This window comes from Alligator sinensis, unplaced genomic scaffold (assembly GCF_000455745.1).
Source record: "Alligator sinensis unplaced genomic scaffold, ASM45574v1 scaffold77_2, whole genome shotgun sequence".
NCBI classification, from domain to species: Eukaryota; Metazoa; Chordata; order Crocodylia; family Alligatoridae; genus Alligator; species Alligator sinensis.
Genome location: NW_005842016.1, coordinates 533,000 through 558,572, shown reverse-complemented (window position 1 = coordinate 558,572; position 25,573 = coordinate 533,000). Strand labels below are relative to the sequence as shown.

The following is a 25,573-nucleotide window of genomic DNA, read 5'->3' as shown; positions in this document are numbered from 1 at the left end:
TGTGTTAGGCTATATAAACCAACTTCTTTGAGTCCCTTCCTGGAAGACAGGTTCTCCATTCTCCTGATCACTGTTGAGTAACGAGAGGTAGTTAGCCATGTTAGTCTGAAGTCAGACAGAAAGTAAGGCAAGGTAGTACTTTAGACACTACATGGAACAGAGTCATACACTTTCATAGACAACATCTTATATCTGACAAAGTAGCCTATTGCCTATGCCTCTCTGAACCAGTTTGTCTCTACGGTGCTACCTTGCCCTGCCTTTTGCCTGAATATCCTGGTAGAGGAGTGTCAAAGACATGGCCTGTGGGCTGGATCTGCTACAGAGATCCATATCCTCTGGCCACTGGTGCTGCCTGATTCTCAGGGTGACCCGCAGGCAAAATGTGAGGATTGTATGTACCACCAAAGTTGTGCTGCATATGATGGCGGTTCTGGGGCAATGAAGCACAGCCCTGCAGCAATGGCTCTGGGGCCATATGACATAGCCTGGAGGCAGCTGGAGCAGGACTAGAATGTGGAATCAGGCTTTGGGTCTGGTTTGGCTATAGACTGGACGTGCACCATTCATTCAGTCTGCAGGGCAGATGAGTTTGACACCCCTGTCCTAGTAGCTTCCTATTCTTTTGTGCTAAGGTATACAGGGCTGGTGTTAACTAGGCATGACAGAATGAGTTTATAGGTCTTGCAAAACATGGGTACGTGATAAAGCTCAAGTAGAGGGCAAGAACTTTCCTATTATGTACAGAGACAAGTGCCAGAAAAGATATATGATGTCTGCCTCCCTAGAATAAATTCAGCATTTATTAAGCAAGAAGCACAAGTGTTTTAGTGTTTTGATTCCTCACTTTAAAGGCCCCAATGTTTCAGCTTCATACCCATCCATAGGGAGGCCCAGGACATTTCACTGCCAGGAAGTTTTCCTTAAATTTTTCCTCCCCTAATTCCATGCCATCCATTCCAGCTCTTCCCCCATGAACCACACTAAATAACTCATCTCCCTCAATAGTGCTTACATCCTTCAAATATTTTTAAGCTTTTATCATGTCCCCCCTTAGTCATCACTTAACCAAACTGTAAATATTTATTTCTTTAAATCTCTTTCTCAAGTCAGTTTCTCTTGTTTCTGGATCTTCTCCAGTTTGTCAATCTCTATCTAGTGACATGGAGTCCACAACTGAATTTAGTAATTCAGGTGAAATGACACCTGAGTTTGAGAAGATCATCTCCCCCACGCCCCTGTTCAGGGACATGCCACCTTTGCCTATGCAGCTCAAAACGACATTGGATTTTTTTACAGCTGTGCCTGTTACTCTGTGCAGTTAAAAATGAATTGCTTTTGGAACTGGTACAATACATTACATCCAGAATAATGTGGTGACATGTCAAGTGGTGATTGGCGAGTTCTAGGGTCTTATGGCTGGATGTAACTTGTTTTGGACACTGTGTTCTTGATTTTAGATGCCTTCAGATAATTGCATTTCTGTGGCAGCCCAGGAACTCAAACTGATTAGCTTTTCCAGCTCAGAGTGTAGAATTTCAAATCCATGTGTGCCTTCAGGTTTGTTCCATTGAACGTTAGAATATATCAGACTTTTGGCATTTCAGTTTAATGGAATGACAGCAATGATTGTGATAATGATTTACTTTTATTGCCCTATACACTGTACAAAAATACAGGTAGGTGGGGACTCTACACCCAAAAAGTTTACCTCTTAGACCTTTTGGATCCAACCCAGCATCCAGTGGACATGACTTGACAAGACTTTTTCTATGGAGCTGACTAATTAGCTGCACAGTTAAGCATCAGCATCTACACATGCAGTGCTGCTTGGCTAAAGTAAACTGATTAACTCCACTGTAAGATAGTACTGCTCAACACAAGTACTATCCTACAGCTGAGTTATTTACGCTGCAACACCACAAATGTAGACACTGACCAAGGCTGTCTGGGGCATGAGGGCCAGTTGTACATACCATGGGGGTTTACTTCAGTTTAATTCTCCCTAAATTGAAGTGGTGGATTTAGGGAGAATTAAACCCACCTCTCTGGTGGCAGGGGAAGGAAGAGGGGAGTGAGCTGCCAGCAGGCCGAGTGGTCCCTGAGTTGTTGGGGGCGGTGCTTCCCTCCACGGTGGCAGCACCCCCCAGGCAGCACCCATACACAGGTGCCCAGCCCAGGCAATCCCAGGGGGCACCACAGACATGGAGGGAAGGACCAGCCACCCCACAGCTGCAGAGGGAAGCACTGGGCCCCCACACAGCTCAGGCAGGCAGGCAGGCTCCAGGGAGAGAGAGAGAAAAAAAAAGATCAGGTTTGCCAATTTTTTTTTTCTTCTTTAGGGGAGACTGCCTGCATGGGCTGTCGCTGGGCTGCCTGCATGAACTACCTGCAAAACCACAGAGCTGCATAGGGCCCAGTGCTTCCTTCCACAGCTGTTGCACTTTGTTAGATAGCAAACTAAAATACCTTGGAGATGTTTTATTTTGCAATGCCTCAAAGTCATTTAAAGTGCAATATGCTGCCAAAAGTGTAAACAGCAATGCCATTAAAGAGGTGCAAAAGGGCATTTCAGCTGCCTTAAAGGCCAATTTTGTGGCATGTACAAAGGCCGGAGGATGCTACAGTGCAGGGCTGCCTGCTGGCTAGCCCTGCGCTGTAGCACCGTCATGCCCTAACCAGCCCCTCTGCAGCACATTCTGCTGGGTTGGAGCAGCTCTGGTGTGCCAGGCTGACCCTTGGGGGTCCCTGCCAGCTGGGGCTGCTCCACCCCAGCTCAATGTACTGTGACCCTAGGTGCATGTGTAAACACCCTGCCTGGGAGCAATAAACTCTGGTGCAAACTGTGCTGGAGTTTATTGTGTCAAGTTAATTTCACATTTAGATGCACCCAGTGAAGTCCATGGCAGAATATAGGATCAAACTCTTAATGTTCCCTTTACCTCAGCACTGAGAAAGCTGGGGCTGAATGTATTTGGTGGTGACTTTAGCTGGGCTCCAAGGGTGCCTGTAGATGTTCTGCAAGACTGCTCCAATGCTCTGTAATTACTCAATTAATCAAATCTGCTGGAGCATGGTAATTACCCAGCTCCAGCCGGCCTCTGTGTTTCATGCATCAGTGTCCCCACGGTTCAAAATTGTGGCAGGGGAGCTTTAACTAAAGCTTGTTGAATGTGGGGAGGAGCTTAGTTAAAATGGCCCTGCACTTCAAAAGGGTGTTTGCTGCTATTTTGAAATGTGGGGACACTGATAAACAAGATGCTGCAGCACTTTAATTAGAGTGGCTCTCAGAGCCATGTAAAAGTGACCTAAGGGATTTTCGGTTGGCTACCAGCATTGCTACAAGAACAAAGGATATCCAAACACTTGACAGGCAGCTGCACCACAGTGGTAATCTGCATAATGAGGATCAATACAGCCAAGTGAAAGTGAGTATTAGAAATAGCACCTGGAAAGAAATGCAATGTTCCTCTCCACCCCAGGAACTATTAGGCCAATGAGGGCTGACAATTTGTAAAATGCTACTCAGTAGTGACTTTTGTCCTTAGAGCAGCCAGCACTGCCAACACCCAGCTGAGCTGAGTGGGGGGCAGGGATGGTTCCTATTATTATTATTTCCTTGCAAGTGGGTATGGGATTTCTATCTCCAAACTGCATATATAGTCATGGAAACAAGATACCCATGAAGAGATGGAGACAAAAAAAACATGGCATGAGGGTTTACATGCTTGGAAGTCACAATACCCCAGCTTCACAGACTTCCCATCACCAGAGGGCATGCATCCCAAGTGTCTGCACCAAACATGAACCTCTTGCCAATAGTAGCACTTGGTCAGGTGTCTTGCTTCATCTAGGTGAGCTGTAATACAGGGAGAGGGTGTGAAGAGATGGCCAGCCCTCCTCTCTGAATATTCAGAGCCATGGCAACAACAGTTCCCAAGAGAGAGATTAGATAATACCTCAGGAGGAATCCATTCTGAGGCCAGGGCTGCTGCTGGCTAGGAAAGGGTGTGCAGTAAGCCGTAGTCTGAAATGCTAATGCTGGCACCTTCTTATGCTCTTCTACTGTTAAAAAAGTGCTTCTTCTCTACAGCCCTGAGCAAAGACTGTGTGCAGCAAGAAATGGCCATGTTAGCCAGTACCTAAACTGACATTCTTTTTCTTTAAGAAAGGCAGAGCATCTCTGTGCTGAAAGCAGGGTGATGTTGAACACAAGATTTATGAGTGCATTGTATTGCTGCCAGTAGACGTTTGACCAGCACCCTCACACATGACATTTGTTTGTTCAAATGTAACACAATTCATAGTCTCTGCAGGAGAGTGTTGATGCTGTGACATTAAGCAGCTGATTACTCCTGTGCTTGGCAGGCTCTCAGTCCTGCTGCGATATGGCTCACAACCAAACCCTTCCATAGCAAAGTACATTGGCATAAATATGCTAATAATGCAGGTGACAGGCACTGTGGCTCTGCTTGATCCTCCATTGCTTTTATGTAATTTATGCTCCAAAAGTAACTGTGCTCAGTCTTGTCTGTGAACTTGATTTCTTTCATGTGGTTTCTGTGCTAACAAGATTAAATCAGTTCCAATAGGCACCATTTTAATGGAGATGATAAACTTTTATTGAACTCAAGCACATTAAAATGAAATGTAAGCAATAGGTGACTTTAGCATTACAGTCTTTTCCAGTCTGGATCAAGCCACATACCTTCTCTGTTAAACAACAGCCAGCACCCCAGCACATTTTATAAGCTTCTAAAAGGCCTGAAAAAAATCCTTCTCTGCTTCTCCTTCCATGTAGCAATTCCAAAGCAACACATCAATAGGAATAGCTCTGTGACCCACTGGCGCAGCTATGAAATGAGGCATAAACACAGCTAAGTACAGGACTTTACATCTCACAAAACAGGAAAGCAGGGGATGGGTAATTTGGTGTTTTACAGCAGCTTTGTCAGCTAATCTGTGATCTGTTTGGTCTGCCAGTAGGATTATTATGGTGGGTTTACTGAAGAAGTGCCAAAAATGATGTTAAATAAACTGTTTACACAGTGTAACTACAGGCTGAAAAGCCAAACACAGAGTCCCAAATTCAACCCTGTTACAGGTTTGAACAAAAATAAACCTCTTGACACTTTTGACTGGACAGTGCCGCTTTTCAGAGTCTGCTCTGTTTGTTGAACATAAAAACAGAAAATTAATGTGCTTCCCTCTCTTCCTGTGGCTCCTTCCAAAGGTCTTATAGCTGGAAACATGATCGGATCACTTTGAGTTCCTTGGATGTCCTTGGAATTTGCTGCGATCATTTTATTCTTTATAAGATAGTCATTGTTCAGAATCCCTATAGGAAACAATATTATTCTTTAGATGTGGGTTGACCACTATACTTTTTAAAGGAAGACAGAGTTCATTGCTTTACCAGGAATTCTAACGAGGAAGTTATAGGTAAAGAACAGTGAGGAGCTGTATAGTAAAGGCTCTGCGGTGTGGCCTACAAGGAGTTTGAACTTACATAGAGATATCCAGGGATGCAAAACTCAAGTTTCAAATTAAATGTCAGGGATGTATGGGACAAGAGGCATCACATAGAATTACTATAATATACAAATGATTGTGTTACCACTGCTCTCTGGTTTTCTCTGGATTTGACTTGAGAGTGTACAGAGTTCGGCAAAGCACATTCTTTCACTTACAAGTATCTCTGGATTCATACTTTTCAATTTGTATGTCATTCATAAGCTCGTCCTGATTTATGCCAATTTCTGTTATGTGAATGTCATGCATCCATCAGGCAAGACAGTTTTTAGATGACATATGGGCCACAGCAACTTATGGCATTAAGTCAAATGACCCAAATTAGAAAATATTTTGCTTTCTCCCAATATTTGTGAATAACAAATAATATGAAGCCACAAAGAGTGATGTATAAAATTCAGGCTAATGGATTGTGGTTTGACAGGGTGCAATCAAGTGTGCAGTAAGGCATGGTATCTATGTCAAGGCTGAACTCACATTATTTTTCCTCAAGAAAGGCAGAGCTGAATACACAGTGATGTTGAAGTCAAGATTTGACTGCTTTATATTACCTTGCAAAAGAAAAGTATATCTCACTAATTTATTACAACTCAGTGCATCAAAAAGGTAGAGAATAAGGGAGAACCATTTGACAAACAGTTTCAAAAGGGCTTTGACAAGGCCCTTCATAAGACACTACTAAAGAAACTAAATAATCAGAGGGGAAGACTAAAATTTGCCATGGATCACATGTTGGTAGGGAAGCAGGAAGCAAAGTGTGGGAATAAGTCTTCATCTTCCTGAAAGACTAATAGTAGGGGCTTCAAGGTTCTATGCTAGACTTAATATCATTCAATATTAATATCAATATTAATATTATTTGGAATAACATATAGAAAACACATTAAAATAAGGTAATGTTTGCAAAATCAAACCTAGAAAAGTTTGGAAATGCCAGCATCAAGCTTCCTTGTGCAAGTAAAACTTGCTCCCTGTTGTGAGTATGCGTTATGACAAATGATTTAATTACCAAATAACATATTATTTTATAACACCCTGAATACAGAAAACAGCTTCAGTACACAACCCTGATTCATTCACTGGACACCCACCCTGTGCACTAAATGAAGTAGTGGTCCTGTAGTCATGTATAGAATCAGATGCTATTTCACGTATTGAGCATCTAAATGGTATTCTATTCTACCCTGTTCAACTCTTGAAAATCCATTCAGCATCTACTTTTGTAATACACTGTCATCTGACCCTTAAAACTGAGTCATAAAAAAACACTGAGGAAGTGGGAGACCCACCTAACTTTTGCATTAAGTTTTCCAGGGACTTGAGCAGGGCAGAATAGAATCACAGTTGGGTGCCCAAATCCACGTATGAAATATAATCTGGCCCATAGTGAAATTAATTACAGCTTCATTGTGCCTGTGTGTGAGAGACAAATAAATTTACAGAGACCATCTTCAGGCACTTCCTTATTTCTGAGTATATTCATTTCACACAGTTTTTCACACTGAAGTCTCCTAGCTTATTAAAAAGCAAGTGGAAAAGAACAGAAATTCCATCACATGGCATTATACTAACTCATGAGGCTGTGCAAAATTTTACCAGCTGTTTCATTTCAACGCTGTTTTGCCTGTCAGCAGCTAAAGGTGCAGGACCCCAGAACCCAGAAGCCCCTGCACCTATCTCCTTGACAGCTGGCGGGCTTTGTGGCCTCAGCAGGGGCTAGCAGGCCTGCAGTTTTCACCCTGCTGTGCCTTAACACACACAGTGTCACCCATGTCACGAGTTTTGCTTGTCCACAGCTTGACATGCAGTTTCCCCCAAACCCCTGCCCCTGTCTCCTTGAAACTTGGCAGACTTTGTGGCCTGATCAGGGGCTAGCATCCCTGCAGTTTTGACCCTGCTGTGGCTTAACACAGACATGTGATATGAGTTTTGCTTTCAGGAATTTGAGGGACAGTTTCCCAGAAACTCCTGCACCTATCACCTTGAAACTTGGTACGTATCATGCTCTCATCAGAGGATATCATACCTGCAAGTTTCATCTGAATCAGCCAAAAGACAATAAAGCTATAGATATTTCATTGATTCCCCATTATACCCTATGGCTGAATCGCCAAATCTTTTCTAAATCATTTCCGAATCTATTCAGAAGCTCTGAATCGATTCAGAAAGCCTAAAGCTTCCAGTGATTCAATTCAGATTCATAGATTCAGCCTCCAAATCATTCAAATCATTTCCGAATCCGAATAGTGATCCAAAGCTTTGCACAGCCCTAATATACAAACATTATAAAATTTATATAGGAAGACACATTTATATTTTATTTCTATACATTTATACCTTGCGGCACATACTATATACCTTATAGAATTTATATAGGAAGGGAGATACATTTATACCTTGTGGCATAGACTATACGCCTTACAGAATTTATATAGAAATGCAGATACATTCATATATTTGTATAAAAGCAAGACACTACCAAATACACCATGAAGCATGGCGGAAAGGCAGCTGGCAAGCCTTCAGGGAGGGGCGTAAAAGGGGGTAGAGGGAGAGGTGTAAGTCCCCCCCACCCTCCCCAATGAGACACAGCCTCTTTCCTACAAGTAGCAGGGATGAGGCTTACAGAAGCAGCAAGGAGAAGGGAGCAGTGCCACTGCCTGTGCCTGAGACTGCATCCTCTCCAAGAGCACCAGCCATAGCCATAACCCCCACCCCACCACCACCACTACAACAACAAGCAGCAGCACCAGCATGACAGTCTCCTCTACAACTATTTCACTTCCCATGCTGAGCCTTCCAGTGCCAGAGGAAGAGCTGGAACTGGAGCTGAGTGCCCTAGCAAAGGAAATTCTGGGTAAGGAGGGGGAATCAGCTGAGTTTGTGCTCCACACCCATCAAGTTTACTTTAGAGCCCCATCTCCTCCAGAAGGCATTTCAGAGGAGGCTGAGGTAGAGGTTGTAGAGGCAAGTGGCTCAGCTGAGTCTGCTCCTCCTGTTGCTCTGCCTCTGCCCACTGAGGAGGGGAAAATTGTAGAATCCACACATGCACCCGCACCCCAAAAGTGAGCAGGAAGTGTGGTCTGGGATCATTTTGATCTGGCAGATGATCTAATGTATGCTATCTGCCTGCACTGCTGAGCCAAAACCAGTCGGGGCAAGGAAACAAAGCACATGAGCACTACGGAGATGCTGATGCATCTCCACAGGCACCACCCCCTTGCCTTTGCTCCTCAACCTGGCACAAATGGGAGTGTGCCCAAAGGGAAGTCCCCCTCTGACTCCAAAGCCCCTGTCACCCCAAAGCAGAGGCAGGTCCCTGCTCAGAAAAACGGAAGCAAAGAATCTGTTAAAGAAGTTAGCTTTGGCATCTGGTCCGACCACCAGATTTCCAAGTGTGTCCTGCAGAGGCCCCACATTACTCGATACCTTCTTTTTACCCCCTCTGTATTTAAAAAAGAACTTCTTGTTATCCTTGATCCTGGTCGCTAGTCCCAGTTCCATCTCTTCCAGCCCCCCTACAATCTTGAGCAATGGACGTATAATCCTCCTTGGTGATGGCCCCTCCCTTCCATTGGGTGTATGCCTCCTTTTCACTTTGAGATGTTCCTGGATGCTTCTGGTAAGCCATGGGTGCTTTTAAGCACTCCTGCCTGCTTTGATCTTCGTGGAGATTGTCACCCTTTGGGCTTGGAGGACCATCACCTTCAGGAACGACCACTGTTCTTGGACTCCCAAATCCCCTGCCCTCTGGGACCTCAGTGTCTCCCTGACTAGTCTCCTTACCTTACTGAAATCCACCCTCCTGAAGTCCAGGACTGCTGCCTTGCTGCAGGCCTTTGACACCCTGTGCTGGATGGTGAATTCAGCTGGTGAGCATATTGCCCATGGGTTAATTGCTGCCCAAAATCCTTCTCTACCTCAAAACATAGATCTATGGGCAGGTGGGGTAGCCTGCCAAACTGGAGAAGATAGGTGCTGACCCTAGTAGCATCGTTTTGCTTTGCATTGTAAGCATGCACCAGGAAAGCCAGGTGCTGGCTCCAAGAGGCCTTCTGCTCCTGGCAGAGGGTCCCCAGTGTATTCAACATAGTTTGGTTAAACCACTTGGTCCAAGGATCCCCCTGTGTGTGGTATGGAGTGGTTTGTCACTTTTTAATCCTTGTCACAGTCATCACCTCCTAGAGCAGCCTGCTTTCAGAGTCCTGGCCCTGATCAGAATGTATCCGGGCGGGCAGTCTGAAGATCAAGAAGTATTTCTCCCATAGTACCTTTGCTACAGTCCTGGCGGTCTGCTCGTGGGTGGCAAAAGCTTGAGTGTACTGAGTAAAGTGGTTGGTGCCCAAAAGGATGTTTCCCTTTTGGTTTCCTTCTCCCTCAAGAGACAGGAAATCCATACATACTAGCTCCAAGGGCTGCAAGCTGTACATGCTACGTAAATAGGCTGTATGCATGGCTAGGGTCTTCCACTTCATGCATTGTTCACAGTTGAGACATTTTTCCCTTATGTCCTTGGCCATCCTTGGCCAAAAGAAGAACCGTTCCCTAGCCAGTGCTAGGGTGCATTCTACCCCCATATGCCCAAATTCATCATGCAGGGCTTTGAGCACTAGGGCCCGCTACCCCTTGGGGAGAACCAGTTGCAATACCTCCTTCCCCTCTATGTCATGCACCTTGCAGTGCAGACCTCATCCAGTAGCTGTAGGCTCTCCCAGTCTCTCAGTAGGATGCATACCAGGGGGGTAAAGGAGGGTGGAGTGGTACCATTCTGCCAGGCCCACAGTATAACCTGGATGTTGGGGTCACATTCCTGAGCGGCTCAGCACTTGGCAGCAGGCACCTGGGGTGATGCTGAGGGAGTCAGAGTGGTATAATGTGCCCAAGCCTGCAGGTGCCCCTAGCACTTTTCTCCTGCCATTTTCTCCTGCTGGTATGGGATCCTGGATGGGTAAATCACAGAGGGCTCAGACCGCCTCTGGTTGCAACACATCCCAAGCAGCTGGGGGTCAACTGGGATAAGGCATCCGTATCGATGTTCTTCCGTGCAGCACAGTAGTGTAGACTGAATGAGTGGTCCGCCAACACAGAGACCCACTGGGGCCAGGTAGCATCCGAGTTGGCACTGGTCAATATATACATAAGTGGGTTACTGTCAGTCCTGAAAAGTGGCAACATATAAATTATCTTTGAATTTTTTCATAACGGCCAACTTGAGAATGAGAAATTCTAGCTTATGAGCCGTCATGTAAGGCAGCACTGGCATTTTGATGAGGTGCTGGATAATCTCATGGTGAGAGTCCCACTGAATCCTGAAGTGTTCTGTAGGACTCTGCACCCTACCTCCTGAGGTGAACTGTCTTTGGGCTCCCTTCTTGCAGGAGGGGCTCCCCACCTGGTAGCCCCTAGTGAGGTGATTCAACAGTTGGGTGATAATGGCATAGATTGCCACAAATCTCCTGTAGAACCCCACAAACCCCAAGAATCTATTTAATTGCTTGTAGTCTGTGGGACACAGCCAGTTGGTTATAATGTTAACCTTTTTGAGGTCCATACAGATCCCTTCTCAGGATACTATGTGTCCTGCATACTTGACCAAGGCCTAACAGAACATGCATTTGTCAATGGCCAATTTAAGTCCTGTGGCCTCAAACCACTTGAAAGACCCGAAAAAATCCCTCGTATTCCTCCAGGGTCCAGACAAATACAATGATGTCATTGAGATATACAAGCACCTGGGTTAAATGCGTATCCTTGACCACTTTCTACATCAATCTCTGGAAAGTGATGGGGGCACCTGATATGCCCTGGGGCATGTGTTCAAACTTAATAAACCCCAAGGGGTAGATAAATGCTGTCTTTTCTTAGTCAGCCTCCCAGAGTGGCTTTTGTGGTGTGTGAAACTTCTGGTTCACTTCTGGACCCGTCAAGGAGTGTGCTGGGAGCCCCCATTGCCCCCCTGGCTTGGTGACTGGTGCCTTCTGGGTCTGGGGGGCACCCAGGGTCCCCCCATGGTTAATCACTGAGCCAGGGGAGGGAGCAGGGGGGCCACCCATGCGCTCAGTGGTGAACCCAGAAGTGGACCAGAAGTACTTCTGGTCCACTTCCAGGTTTACTGCCAAGTACATGGGGGAGCCCCCCACACTCCCGTGGGACAGTCCATTCACCCCAGCATTGCAGCATTCATGAGCCACACCTGGTACCTTGAGGTATGTAGAAAATACATTTAAAACTGTCTATGGCTGAATTAGCATCGAGTCTTCAGATTCAGATTTGGCCTAATTGAATTGGGGACAGTGATCTGAATCAACAAATCGAATCACTGTCCCTGATTTGGGCTGAATCTGAATTGAATATGGCCCATTTCACACACCCCTAGTAATAACCACTCCAGAGGTCTAAAATGGAAAACCATTTACTTCCCCCTAAGCAGTCCAATGCCTCCTGTACCTGGGGAACAGTATATTGGTCTACGACACTGTAGGCATTCAACGTGGTAGTCTATGCAGATTGGCAATTTCCCATTCTTCTTGACCACAGTGACTATAGGGGAGGCATAAGGACTTCTAGACCCCATGATGATGTGATTGTCAAGGAGTATGCAAATGCCACCACACCTCCTCCATCTCTGCCAGTGGAATCAGTCAGAACCTCTCATAGAAAGGACAGGGATCATTGAGGTGAATTTGATGTTTTCTCTAGCCTTCCACACATCCCATTCATGGAGGGAAAAGACATTGGTCCTTTTCTGCAGCTGCTCACACAGCTTTGCTTTCCAGGCCTCAGGTGCTGGAGAGTCTCTGAAGAAAAATTGGGCTAGACCTAGAGGTGGTGTGTCGGGTTTGGCTTTAAGAGTCACCATGTCAGCCTCTCTGGCAACGTCCGCTTTCTGTCCAGGGTACACCAACTCATCCTTCAGGGCAGGGTTCACCACCACAATGGTGACTTGTTTCTTGCTCAAGCCTTGGGGTTCAAATAGCCCATCAGGCACCCTTATGTAATGGGGTCCCTCTTTCCCAGAAGGAGTTTCAATTGCAACCGGACCTGCAGGTGAGGGGTCCCCTTCCCATCTGCACACCATGGGTAGGGACCATTGAGCCCAGGCTGGAATTTGCTGGGGGTTTAAACCCACAAAATGCAGCATCCCCAAAATTTGGGAGTTCCTCCAGGTATCCCTCTCTTCCCATTGGGTGTAAGCCTCCAAACACAGAATGTGCTTTCACAGTTGCCTTCGATAACTGGGGCCTGCCTGCTGCCTGCAGTACTGGGCCAACACCGGAAAAATACTGGAGTTGGTCCCAATAATGAGTGAAGCCCCTCTTCTCCACCCTGGATTGGGGTACACCAAGGCAATAGTTGCCACTTCTTTATCTATTCCAGCCACAGATGCCAGGAATTTGATTTGGATTTTAACATACCCATAATAAGGATATTGGTCCTTGCTCAGACTGCACAAACCCAAACCAAACAGGGAATACAAAGGCAGGTGCTTGAAATTTTTTTTGTATAGAGACTCAAACAAGATAGTCACCTGGGACCCACTATCCAAGATGGCTGAACACTGGTGACCATTTACCATTACAGGAACTTCAGCATTGGGGCCTATCATCCCAGCTGGGATCACATTTAGGGCCATGACTCGGGAGTCTGACCTGACCTGGGGCAGAGTTGACTCCCTTGCACTGTCCGACCCTGTTTCCCAACTCCCACTTGGCCTTCAGTTGTTGGAAGACCAGAGCAGGGTTTTCTGGCCTGGTACACCCCCTGGCCATATGCCCAGGCTCCCCACACTTGTTACGAAACTCAGGGGTTTTGGAGCAAGGCCTTGTTTTTATCCGGCCTCAGGGGGTTGGTCTAGGCAGGGGTCACAATCGGGGAGGTGCCCGGAACACTGCAGTGGTTAGGATGGTTGTTGGTCTTCCTCCTCCTTGAGGGAGTCCTCCTCTTGTGGGGATACCTCTAACACATGCCCCACAGACCTCTTCTGACAGGGTGGGCCCTCCAGTGCCCACATGGCCTCACATAACTGTTAGATCTCCTCCTCCTCCTTCACCGCTTTCACAAGCTGAGGGAACTCAGGAGGGTCATGTTTTCTTCCAGCCAGATTTAAATCCCAAAAGAGGGTTAAACTGTAATGAGCCCCTGTTTGGACCTGTCGGAGTCTCACATGATTAGCCTCCAGCTCATTAAGAGCCCCTTGCACTACTACACACTGAAGCACCTGCTCTAAATGGAGCAGGTATGAAGAAGCAGTTTCACCCTTTTGTTTAAAGGTGCTTAATAACTCATAAAAAGCACTCCCTCTCTGTGAGGGCTGACCAAACGCATCCTGAAGAATCTGGAGACACTGTTGAGTCGAGATTCCAGGATTTTCGAGCTTGGGCATGCGAATTACTCTGAAAGTGGGCTCTCGTAGTACATCTAGAAGACAGTGGCATATTTCACCATCAGGGATTGGCCATGTCATTAGGGTTTCCTGCACGTGAGCAACCCATGCTTCAAATCCTTATTCTCCCAAAGGGACCAGGAGTTTTCCCGAAAATTTTCTCAAACTTTTATATGTGGCTGTATCATTGGAGGAGCTGGCCACCTCCCTAATCAGCTGCTGTAGGGCCATGACCCAATCTACTGAGGCTGATGCCTCTCTAGACCCCGAGGCTTTCTGGGCATCCTCCCCTCCAGATGTCTGAAGACTGGCAAGGTCCAACATTTTTCCTTTTCTGATTCTCTATAGAGAAATGCAGCACTTGCAATGTTGAATTGCCTGCTACCAAATCCCATGAGAGCCCCCAAAATGTAACCCAGGTGCACCCAAGTATGTGCTCCCCCTTCAATTGGAGGGGATGGGTGGCCAGGCAGAAGTGCTGAGACAGGGGTCTGCTGTGCAGGCCAGCCCCCTCTATTCTTTATAGAGTCAGGCCAGGACTTGACAGCTTAACTATTTACAGGTTTATTAGTATACAGGTAACAATATGTACAGACTTACAGGAGAGTAATGGTAAATATATACAATATCCAAATCACCAAATACCATTATGCTCTACAATCAAAGGTCCCAAGGGTCACACCGCTTCAAAGAGCATGGGTCCCTATGCAGGTAAGCAGCTATCTGTAACAGGTAAGTACAACAGAGGCAAATTTATGTGAGGGGCTAGCTGGCAGTGACTTAGCCCAGGGGTTTTGAAGGGGTAAAAGATGATTGGGATTCCCTTTACTCACCAATCAGCCCCAGAGACTCACCCTCCGTGTCCCCTGATTGGTCCCTTGGGTCACCTGGAGGGGGATAAAAGGGGCAGCGCAGCTGACTCAGAGGAGACCAGCGAGGGACCACGAAGGAGTCTCAAAGAGAAGGCAAAGAGCTGAGCCAGCAGGGTGGGAGCAGTAGCCCCAGAAGCACCTGAAGGAGTGGGACCTGCATGCAGCAGTTGGACCCTCAGCAGCGCGGCATGTGGCCGACCGGAAAGGCTCCTGCTGGGCTCCAGGATCCCCTATGAGAGGCTGTGGCCAGCAGGAGAGGCTCCCTAGCTTCAGCAAGATCTGAGCAGTGACCTGAGAGGTTCCCAGCTCTGCTTCCAGCTCCTCCAGCAAGAGGCCAGGCAACTCAACATGAGGCTGGGGCTCCTGGAAGGTCAAGACCCCTTGCAGCTTAGAGCAGCACCAGCACTGCTGGTTGTGTTGTAAGGTTTCTGCCTACCACGTGAGAGATCTGAGTTTAAGTCCTAGCTGGGGTGAGTGAAGTAATAGAGAGAAATCCCTATTGCAGTGGAAAGGGATCATTGTGTTTTCCCTCTTTTCCCCAACTCCAGGTACCTAGTCCCTATATTCCTTGTTATTTGACATTTTGTGCCTTTTATATTTCACCAACCAGTATTGTTTGTTCTGATGTTTATGTGTTATATTTTGTTAATCCTGTCTTTTGTCAATGACTGTAAGTGTCTAACCTTTGCTGAATCCTGCCCCCTTGGGGCATTATAGTGTCCCCTATACCCCCTGGTTTATGCCTGTTATGTTCCCAGTACTGTTCTCTCATGAAAAGGTATATGATTAAGGCTCCATTGGTGGTCTGGCTCTGCTCTATAGGGGGAGGAGAGTCCCTACACCTCCCACAGCGCTTGTGCACCTGCTTTGATCCCTTCAATTGGAGAGGGGGTACCTCTTGGAGTACCGCCTGGGTTACATGAACAACAGGTAACAACAGGTAAGTTCAGGCAAGCACAATAACAACAGGTAGATACTCAAATAGATGATATAACCCAGGTCACATTAATGGATAACAATATATAAGGAACTATTTACAAAATATGAGGTGCCAGTCGACCCTTCCAGGTACCCATGTGGCCAAGAGCACTGGGTGTTCCCCTAGGGTGCCAAACCCTGGCACCGCTCCTAGAGGGAGTAAGGGAGGGTCCCAGTACTTCCTCATCCCCTGAGAAGCCCCCCCAGTCCCTAATCCCTCAGCACTCCCTCTTGGGGCTTCCTCCCCTGTGGGGCCCATTCCCCAGTTACTCATGAATCTGGGAAAACAGAGTGGGAGGGGCTCCCAGAGCCATGAGTCCTTCATCAGAGCCACCCAGGACCCTGTCTTCTGCCCTCTGTTGGGGCTTGGGCCACCTCATGCGGGTCCCAAAACCCAGGCCCCGCGGGACCTACACTGTACCATGCTGGCACCTCCCGGGTGCCTGGCCTCACACTGGGGAGGGGTTGCAAACCTGAGTGACCTGGTGCTGCTCCCAGGGCTTGGGACACCATTCACCACCATGTGCACTGAGTCTCTGGCGACATGCCAAGGGTAGCAGACCCAAGCTGCCAAGTGTGGATCCCAGGGTCTAGTGGCTCCATGCACCACCATGTGCACCAAGGTCCTTGGCTGCCTGCCGAGGGTAGCAGACCCAAGATGCCATGTGCAGCTCCCAGGGTCTGCTGGCCCTCTGGGCCACTATGTGCACTGAGTGTCCAAGAACCCCCTGTGTCCAAGCTACCCCCTGCAGGTCTCAGGGAGCACTGCTCCTTTTATTCTCTCCACTGGCAACACGTAGGGGGTGCACATGCACCCTCTGAGATTGGCAGTGCACCCCCTGCAAAAAAGCGCTGCCAATGCTGCCGGTCTCTGCAGCAGGTGCTGCAGGTGGCTCCTGTGGGTAGTCACTGCTTGCCACCCCTCATCCCTTGCTGCCAACACCACTGGCAGCATCTGCAGGCAGTCCCTGATCACTGCTGGCCACCACCGACACTGCCGCCAGCATCTGTGGGTGGTCACTGATTGCTGGTTGGCACTCACCCCCCTCACACTGCTAATCCCACCATGGCTGCCTGCGGGAGCTTCCTGCTTGCCGCCACCATGCCCCCGCTGCCGATACTACTGTTGCCTCCTGCAGGTGGTTGCCGTGCTCCCCAGCCTCTAGAGGCACACAGCATTCATGATTCTCTCCATGGACTTGGCCCCCTGAAGTTTGATGGACCTGCAAGTGCAGGCTTCAGTCAGGTCTGGGGGTCTTTGTTCCCCGCTTTTCAGGCAAGGATGGGGCAAGCCCCTTCCTAGCAGTTACCTGATTGGTGAAAACATTCCACCAGTCAGCTGAGCTCTTTGAGCCCCGTGTGCCAGCAGGGATCGGTATGCTTGCCACACTGAGTATAAACTAACAATGTGCTCTTGTTGCCTAAAAAGCTAGCAGCGTACTGGTTTATATTGACAGAAGAGTCACTTGCAAATCAAAGGAAGTGATTCTTATGCTGTGTTCAGCAGTTATGAAGCTTACCTGGAATACTGTACCCAATTTTGGGCCTCCCACTTCAAGAAAGATGTGGATCTTTCCAGATTGGAAACAATCCAGCAGAGAGTGACAGAACTAATTAGAGGCCTGGGAAGCATGACTTACGAGGAAAAGCTGAAAGAACTAGGGTTATTTATTCAGGAGAAGAGAAGACTGAGGGAAGGATTTGAGAAGAGTCTTCAAATACCTGAAAGGCAATTATGGAGGAGATGCAGATGGGCTTTTCTCTGTGACCACAGGGGATAGACCTAGGAGAAATGCCCTCAAGCTGCAACAGAGGAAATTTAGGTTGGAGAGGAGGTGAAACTTTCTAACTATGAGCATGGTCAAGCACAAGAACAGGCTACCTAGAGAAGTTGTGGAATCTCCATCCTTCGAAATTTTCAAGAGCAGGTTGGACAGACACTGACTGGGCAGATTTTGTTAGCGGTGAGATTTACCCTCATATTACACACGTCCCCAGGTGACTCTTTTACACCTTGGAGCCCACATGTTGATAGTATAACTTTCTGAACATGATTAACACTCATCCATTCTCATGAAACCAGAACCGTTGTTGTTCTCATGGGGTAACTTATTACCCCGCAGTTCTACATTGTTGGTCTCATGGGGTAACTTGTTATCCCACTCTCATGAACAAAATGGAACCAGTGACAACAGTATAAATGTACCAAAAACTATTTATTAAACATACAGATTGTTTGAAAGAGTATTTATGACAATTTGAATCCAAAATATTATTTAACTAGAACTATGAACAAAATTTAAACTTTTTTTAGAGTTTCAAAATGTGAATGAACAATTTGCTAAGTCTGCAGTTCACACTGTTTTCAAACTAACAATTACTTCCAAAAACATTTCCTAACTGCTTTAAGTAAATATAGCATTCCACACAAAGCAGCAGTGATGTACTGTGGTGCACAAAAGCAAATCGCTTACAATCTTCACATCGTTTCTGGTTTTTGCGGTCGTCTGTCCTTGGACAAAAAGCATAACGTCCACTCATGCTTATAGAAGGTTCTACTGGGGTGCGTTGGGGCAATTTGTAATTTAGGGCAGTCATACCAGACTTGATGAACTTAGACAGATTACGTGTATCCATCATTCTTTGTTTTATTTGTCTGTTGATCAACTGTTCTCCAAGCTCCTGCAAAAAAAAAGCACTGTCTTCTTAAATGTGACCTTTGCTTCCAGTTTGCATTGTCGCCTACCCAAATGATGTGGCTGGCAATGGCAGCCACATCCAGCATATTGAAAAATAGTGTGATTTTCCATCTGCAGGTGGTCATATGGACTGAGTGGTCAAGGTTCTCCACCCCACCCTAGTTTTTATTGTAGTCATGGATGATGTTCGTCTTTCTTTGCTATGCACCCAATGACAGGTCATGGTGCATGCTTGACAGCAACAGCAGAACTTTGGACTTCTTTGGTACATAGGAAACTAGGGTGAGTTCCCCATCAAAAGCAAAAATAGATGAAAAAGTTACAGTCTTTCTGCCAGGTCAGTACTTGTGAAGACCTTGTCACCCACAATATTCCTTCCCCTCTTGCACCAGGGATGAACCAGCTTTTCAAAGACCCGTGTACCAAGATTACCTTGGCATGCAGCTTCAGGTTGCTTGCCCAGGTAGATGTCTCCAGACAAGGGGAATGTCGTTGCTGCATCACAGCACCACCAAATTTTCAAGCCATATTTGGCAGGCTTGCTGGGCATATACTACTGCCTGAAGGGACAGCGACCCCTGAATACAATGAGCAGCTCATCAACCATCAGGTGTATTCCTGGGATATACCATTTCCTGAGCTGCTTCACAAATTGTGTCCAAATATATCTGAAGGCAGCAAGCTTGTCCACGGCTCTCCTTTCCTTACATGTCAGTTTGTTGTCAAATCTCAGGTAGTTGGTGATTTGAGGGAATCATTTTAAACTCATGGTATGGAAGCGAGGATGCCCGGTATATTGCTCCTACAACTCCTCCAATGCCTCTTGACCACTGTGGTATAGACCACTCAGCACTAGGAGGCCAATGTAGGCTTTCAGCTGTTTTGTTCAGCTTTTTCTACTCCTTTCTATTTTCAGGATGGCTGTCATTCCACTCCCTGAATCTTCTTTCTACCTCTCTGTTTGTTTCTCTTATGATAACAGTCAGGATATCTTGTGAGAAACAGGTGGAATGTTTCCACCACTGTGCCTTTATTACTTTCTCTTGTTGGCCCAGCACTTTCATGGACTATGTCCTTGGCTGTTCTCTGACGATGTATTAGCTGTGGACCTTTTCCCCACACACTGCCATTTCTTCCTCTAAAGGTGCCATCATCTGCAATGTATTTTGGGGTGGTGGCAGTGGTTCTTCTCCATGTCCTGCTGTGGCTCTCCTTGGTCTTCTGTGGCAGCCCCAGACTGGTCCTCTTCCCTTTCCCACTGGAAGTGTTGGCATCACTTCTGCTTGTGGCACCAACTTCTCCTCATCTGAGCTGGAGGAATCTTCCATAGAGACATGCCTTCTTGCTCTGAACAGTCTGCCATGTCTGGAACAAAGTCAGCATCTTCACTGCCTTGGGATAAGATTTCATCAGTGGATGTGTCACTGTTATCCCCGGTTCCCTGTGCAAGACAGGCTTCAGCACTGAGTATGCACTTCCTTCTCATCCTGGACTTCAGATAAAAAGAAAAATTTGATTACTGCTGAATGCATATAAAAACAGTCAAAGACAAGCCTGTCCACCTAGTGACCTGGATCAAAGATAACAAGAAGTCCTTTTTTAAATACATAGCGGGTAAAAAGAAGGTACCAAGTAATGTGGGGCCACTGCAGGACATGCTTGGTAATCCAGTGGTAGCACCAGGTGAGAAAGCTAATCTCTTTAACAGTTTCTTTTCTTCCATTTGTCTGAGTAGAGTCAGAGACATACCCCACACTGGGAATCCAGACGGACCAAGGGGAGGTGCAGCCAGGCCCAGGGTCAGTGAGTACCCAGTCAGGGAACTTCTGGAGGGACTAGATGTGTTCAGCTCAGCAGGTCCCAATGATCTCCACCCCAGAGTGCTGAGGGAATTGGCAAAGGTCATTGCGGGACCCCTGGCACAGCTTTACAAACACTCATGGTGCTCTGGCGAGGTGCCAGAGGACTGGAAAGGGGCCAATATGGTTCCCATTTTCAAAAAAGGGAGGAAAGAGGACCCAGGAAACTATAAGCCAGTTCGTCTTACCTCAGTCCTGGGGAAGCTCTTTGAGAAAATTAACCAGGAGCACATCTGTAAGGGACCAGTAGCGGGGATTATGCTCAGGGGCAACCAACATGGGTTCATTCGAGGCAAGTCCTGTCAGACTAACCTGGTTACCTTCTATGACCAGGTCACAAAATCCTTGGATGCAGGTGTTGCAGTGGATGTAGTCTTTCTGGACTTTAGGAAGGCCTTCGACGCTGTCTCTCACCCCATCCTGATTAAAAAAATTTAGGAAGGGTTTTGACACTGTCTTTCACCCCAGTCTCATTAAAAAAAACTGGGCGTTGATGCCTACACAGTCAGATGGGTCACTAACTGGCTGGAAGGCCACACCAAGAGAGTGGTGCTGGACGGGTCATTTTTGACCTGGAGGGATGTGGGCAGTGGGGTCCCCCAGGGCTCGGTCCTCGGGCCCGCACTGTTCAACATCTTCATCAGCGACTTGGACAAGGGGGTGAAAAGCACCTTGTTCAAATTTGTGGATGACACTAAGATGTGGGGAGAAGTGGGCATGCTAGAAGAGAGGGACAGGCTACAACTAGCTCTGGACAGGTTACGGAGGTGAGTGGATGAGATTAGGATGGGTTTCTGACAAGTGCAAGGTACTGCACCTGGGGAGGAAGAACCAGCAGGATACTACAGGCTGGGGAACTCCCTTCTTGTCAGCACAGAGGCAGAAAAGGATCTTGGGGTCACTGTTGACTCAAAGATGAACAAGGGCCACCAATGTGGGGAAGTGGTCAGGAAGGCTAACCGCATCATGTCATGCATCCATAGGTGCATCACAAGCAGGTCCAAGGAGGTGATCCTTCCCCTCTATGTGACATTGGTTAGGCCGCAGTTGGAGTACTGTGTCCAGTTCTGGGTGCCGCACTTCAGGAGGGATGTAGACAGCATCGAGAGTGTTCAGAGGAGGGCCATTCACATGATCGGGGGCAGCAGGGTAGGGCCTACGAGGAGAGGCTACGGGACCTGAACCTCTTCACCCTCCACAAGAGAAGGCTGAGAGGGGATCTGGTGGCCATCTACAAATTTACCAAGGGGGACCAGCAGGCAATGGGAGAGTCCCTGTTCCTCCTAGCACTACTGGGAGTAACAAGGAACAATGGCCATAAGTTGACTGAGAGTAGATTCAGGCTAGACATCAGGAGGTGCTACTTCACAGGGCGGCCAGGAGCTGGAGCCAACTTCCAAGGGAAGTGGTGCTCGCTCCTATCCTGGGGGTCTTCAAAAGAAGGCTAGATAAATCACTTAGCCCGGGTTCATTTGACCTCGGTATTCTTTCCTGCCATGGCAGGGGGTTGGACTTGATGATCTGCTCAGGTCCCTTCCGACCCTACCAACTATGAAACTATGAAACACCTGTGCTGTCACAGAAGCAATTCCAACCTTCCCTATGGCAACGCAGGTAACACCCTCTCCTCCTGGGCACAGAAACCAGAGAGCAGCATCCAACCCTTGCAGGCAAGCCAAATGTGGGTGGATGCTGTTTGGAAACCACACATGCAGGGGCTTATTGAGAGAAGGTAAAAGGGACACGGGGGTGTCAAGCCCTTACCATTAAAGGGGACTCCATAGTGTACTCTGTATATCAGTATGATGTTGTTCTATTTTTTCTCTGATGTCCCTTTGCTCCTTGTCCTTACTTCCAGCAAAGGCAGGGCAAACTAGCTTGTATGTTATGAAAGGGGCAGGTGAGGTGGAGTTTTGCCCTGAGAAAAGAGAACAGAGGTGGATTTGGGTGTGACAAACCTGGTTGGTTTTTTTTGGAGGGGGGGGGAGGGTTGGCAAAGGGCAGGGTGTTTTGATGACCTTGCAGCCTGCAAACAAAGTGGTTAGCAAAAGTGATTACCACAACTTCTGCAAAACCAGAGTGGATGATGGCCTTCTATTAGTTACCACGGATACCTGAAGTGGGCATGAATGGGGTGTGAAAGAATGCTGACCTTTCAGATGCATCCACCCAAAGAGGCCAAACAGGTCTAGGCCTGTCATTTATACTGAAATTGCATTGGGGTAACAAGTTACTCCAATGCGTTAACATGGGCTTGGGGTAAGTTGTTACCCCATGTGGAAAAACACATTCATGCCTGGAGTAACATTTTACCCTGGGCAGTTTTTCTTCCACAGAGAGCAAACCATTCATGTAAGCTGGCTGTTCTTTGGGGATATTGTGCACTGCAGTGCCAGTGACAATGTCCTAAAAAGAATTTTTTTTAGAATTAATTAACTTTAAGATACTACAAAAAATATTTATCTGGGGTAGGAAATTACCCCATGGGAACATATGAAGGTTAAAAAGAAAGCACAGGGCTAGGCAAATACAAATAGAATCCAAGCTGTGCGTAAGTGCCAAAAATTGCAGTCAAATGGCATTAGTGTATCCTTAGGTGAAACAGAATTTTAAGTCCAGATAGGTTGACTAACTCTGTAGGGCTTATTTGAATTTACCCTATGAAGCTATCACTCTTTTTGATGTTTGTCACCCTGTTTCTGCAAAAAAAGTCCAGACAACACAGGATAGATTTAACAAGCAGAACAAACCAAGAGCTGGTGGTCAGAAGCCTGGGTTAAGTGGGCATCTACACATGCTCCCATAGTGTCTTGTGTATTCAACATCCTATATTTCAAAATGGCTTGTTTGACAAGCTTTAGGAAAAATGCCTCAGAATACATGTGATTCTGTCTACTCCAATGTGTTCTAATTAGAATTCATTGGAGCAGGCATCAGGCACGTGCATAGGTGATGGATCCAGAGCCTCTCAAATAAGCTGAAATCTGTCTGTTGACATTTGCAAGAGTTTACAGAATATAAATATTTTGCTTCTATTTCAGATCACGTCCCAAACATGAGGGCAGCCAGCAAACATGACCCTGCAGCTGAAGGCTTCAAGGCATGTTTGAAACTATTTTATCAAAGGAAGATCAATGCAAGCTACAGTGCTGGATGAGACTGAGGACTGGGGCTGGGTAGTGTTCTTACAGGGAATAGCCGTTAATATGCAACTTGCCTGTGAGCCTGGAACAAGGCAGGGATCACTGGGGAGCGTCTGTTCCCTGTGCTATGCAAGAGATTGAACTGAAAAGTCAGAACAGTCCCAATTGACCTTCAGCTCAGATGTGAGACACCCAGCTAGGGCACACTGTCAGAGACTGATTGAAATCAGTGGAGGATCAGGCCCATGAGTTCCTCTTTCTCCAGTTTCTCCTTTCCATCCTCAGCTGCTATTCTCTATTGCATCAAGGCAGCACTGAGAGCAAAGGAGGGGCCACCCATTCCCTCTGCCCCCTAAGTTCACTCATCATCCATCCCCAATTTCCCTTTAGCTAGGGCAAAGACAGGGGAGTAGACAGCTTTAGGCTGAGAGGAGGTGAAGTGAAATAACCATACCACTACTCCCAAAACCTCCTGCCAGCCTAAGGAGTCTTCTGCCTTCTTGGGTATTGGTATTCTCTGCTTAAAAGCAGCAGGAGAGATGACCCAAAGAATTCCTGTCCTACAAAGGCTCCTACCAATGGGGCCAGGTCTGAAGGCTCCATGTGGTTCCCCATCTCTTTATGGCTGCTTTTTCTTTGAATGATCAAGGAGCTGCTAAAGGCACATTCTTCACAGCCTATCCAGGAGACCAGCCATCAAGCAACCCTCAGTAAGAAGTGGGAAAGAGGAGCGCTCATGAGGTGAGAGAGTGAAATCAAGTTCAATAATGTTATGGCGATTTCTCCCTCCATTTCCATCATATGACCTCTGCTCCTATCTCCCCACCCCAGAGATGGGTCTAGGCTTTCTCTTACTCCTGTTGAGTGTATGGGGAGAGGGGAGCTGTTAGCTTCCCACCTCTCCCAGACCTCAGGGCTCTTATCCAAGCTGCAGAGGCAGGGTATGAAGCTAGGTACTCAGAGACTGTTTTCCAAGGCTACTTCATCTCAGGTAGCATGTGTGACTTGCACAGGTGGCCAGCCCCATACATCCAACAAACACACATCAGACCTATCCTAGCACAGGATTGGCTTCAAATTCCTAAAGCTTTATTACACTGTCTTGTCAGAGTTAGATTATAGCTGTTTCCTTCCCTCCAACCCAGACACATCTCTGCATCCACTGGGGATGGTTTTGGGTTTGCCTGTTCCTGCTTTACAAAGTTTTTTGATGCTGGCCTCCACCACCCATACCCACATCTAGCTGCCTGACCTCCAGACTAACACGATGAACAATCTAGTTTATGAAGGGTGCCCCACCTCCTCCTCTCCCCCCGCTGCCACCCCTGGCACCCCCTCCTCAGTCAGTGACACTGCTGCAGGCAGAAGCAGATGGGCAGGGGCACAGGGCACAGTCCAGCAGGGAGGTGAACCCACACACTGCCTGGCGTGACTCTTCCTGAGCAGCGGCTGAAGGTGGAGGGGTGGGCTGAGCAGTGTGGGCAGCTCTACCTCCCCGCTGGACTGCACCCCACACCTCTGCCTGCCTGCCTCTGCCTGCAGCACCACCACTGACATGGTGGGGCTGGGTGCTATTGTGTGTGTATGCGGATGACTCTGTATGTCTGTATGGTGCTCTCCCAGCCCCAGGGGTGTTCACCCATGTTGCCCACTACTAAGGCTAGCTCTGCATCAGGGTCACAATGAAACCTGCTCAAAGTGGATTAATTCACTTCTTCCCCACTGTGCAGGACAGAGAGCTGCCTATCACCCGCTAGCTCTTCTTAGAACTATCTTATCTTCCTCCCTGCTAGAATCGCATTCATGCTCACATTTCCACCTGCTCAGCTCATATTCTTTCTCACAGCCTCCTATGCCTCTAACCTATTTTTCTTCTTTCATCCTACCATCTCTTTCCTCTGGTAAATTCCCTCTCTGTTGCCTCTTAACCCATGTCTCTCCTCAGTCTACCTCTGGCTTGTACTCTCTGGCATCCTCTCAGATCCTTGTTCATAGATTCATAGATGTTAGGGTCGGAAGGGACCTCAATAGATCGAGTCTGGCCCCCTGCATAGGCAGGAAAGAGGGCTGGGTTCAGATGACCCCAGCTAGATGCTTATCTAACCTC

At 47.3% G+C, this 25,573-nt stretch overlaps 2 long non-coding RNA genes across 3 annotated transcripts in view; one reads left to right on the top strand and one right to left on the bottom strand.

The window, feature by feature from the left end:
• Nucleotides 1-3,248: 3,248 nt before the first annotated feature.
• LOC112550017 overlaps nucleotides 3,249-25,573 on the top strand; it is a 30,007-nt gene continuing 7,682 nt past the window's right edge. For both annotated transcript variants that reach the window (XR_003093679.1, XR_003093680.1), the window contains exons 1-2: nucleotides 3,249-3,428; nucleotides 23,365-24,207. This is a non-coding gene — a long non-coding RNA (uncharacterized LOC112550017). The remainder of the gene's footprint in view (nucleotides 3,429-23,364; nucleotides 24,208-25,573) is intronic.
• Nucleotides 4,265-25,573, bottom strand: part of LOC112550018 — a 51,280-nt gene continuing 29,971 nt past the window's right edge. The window contains exon 3 of the long non-coding RNA XR_003093682.1: nucleotides 4,265-5,338. This is a non-coding gene — a long non-coding RNA (uncharacterized LOC112550018). The remainder of the gene's footprint in view (nucleotides 5,339-25,573) is intronic.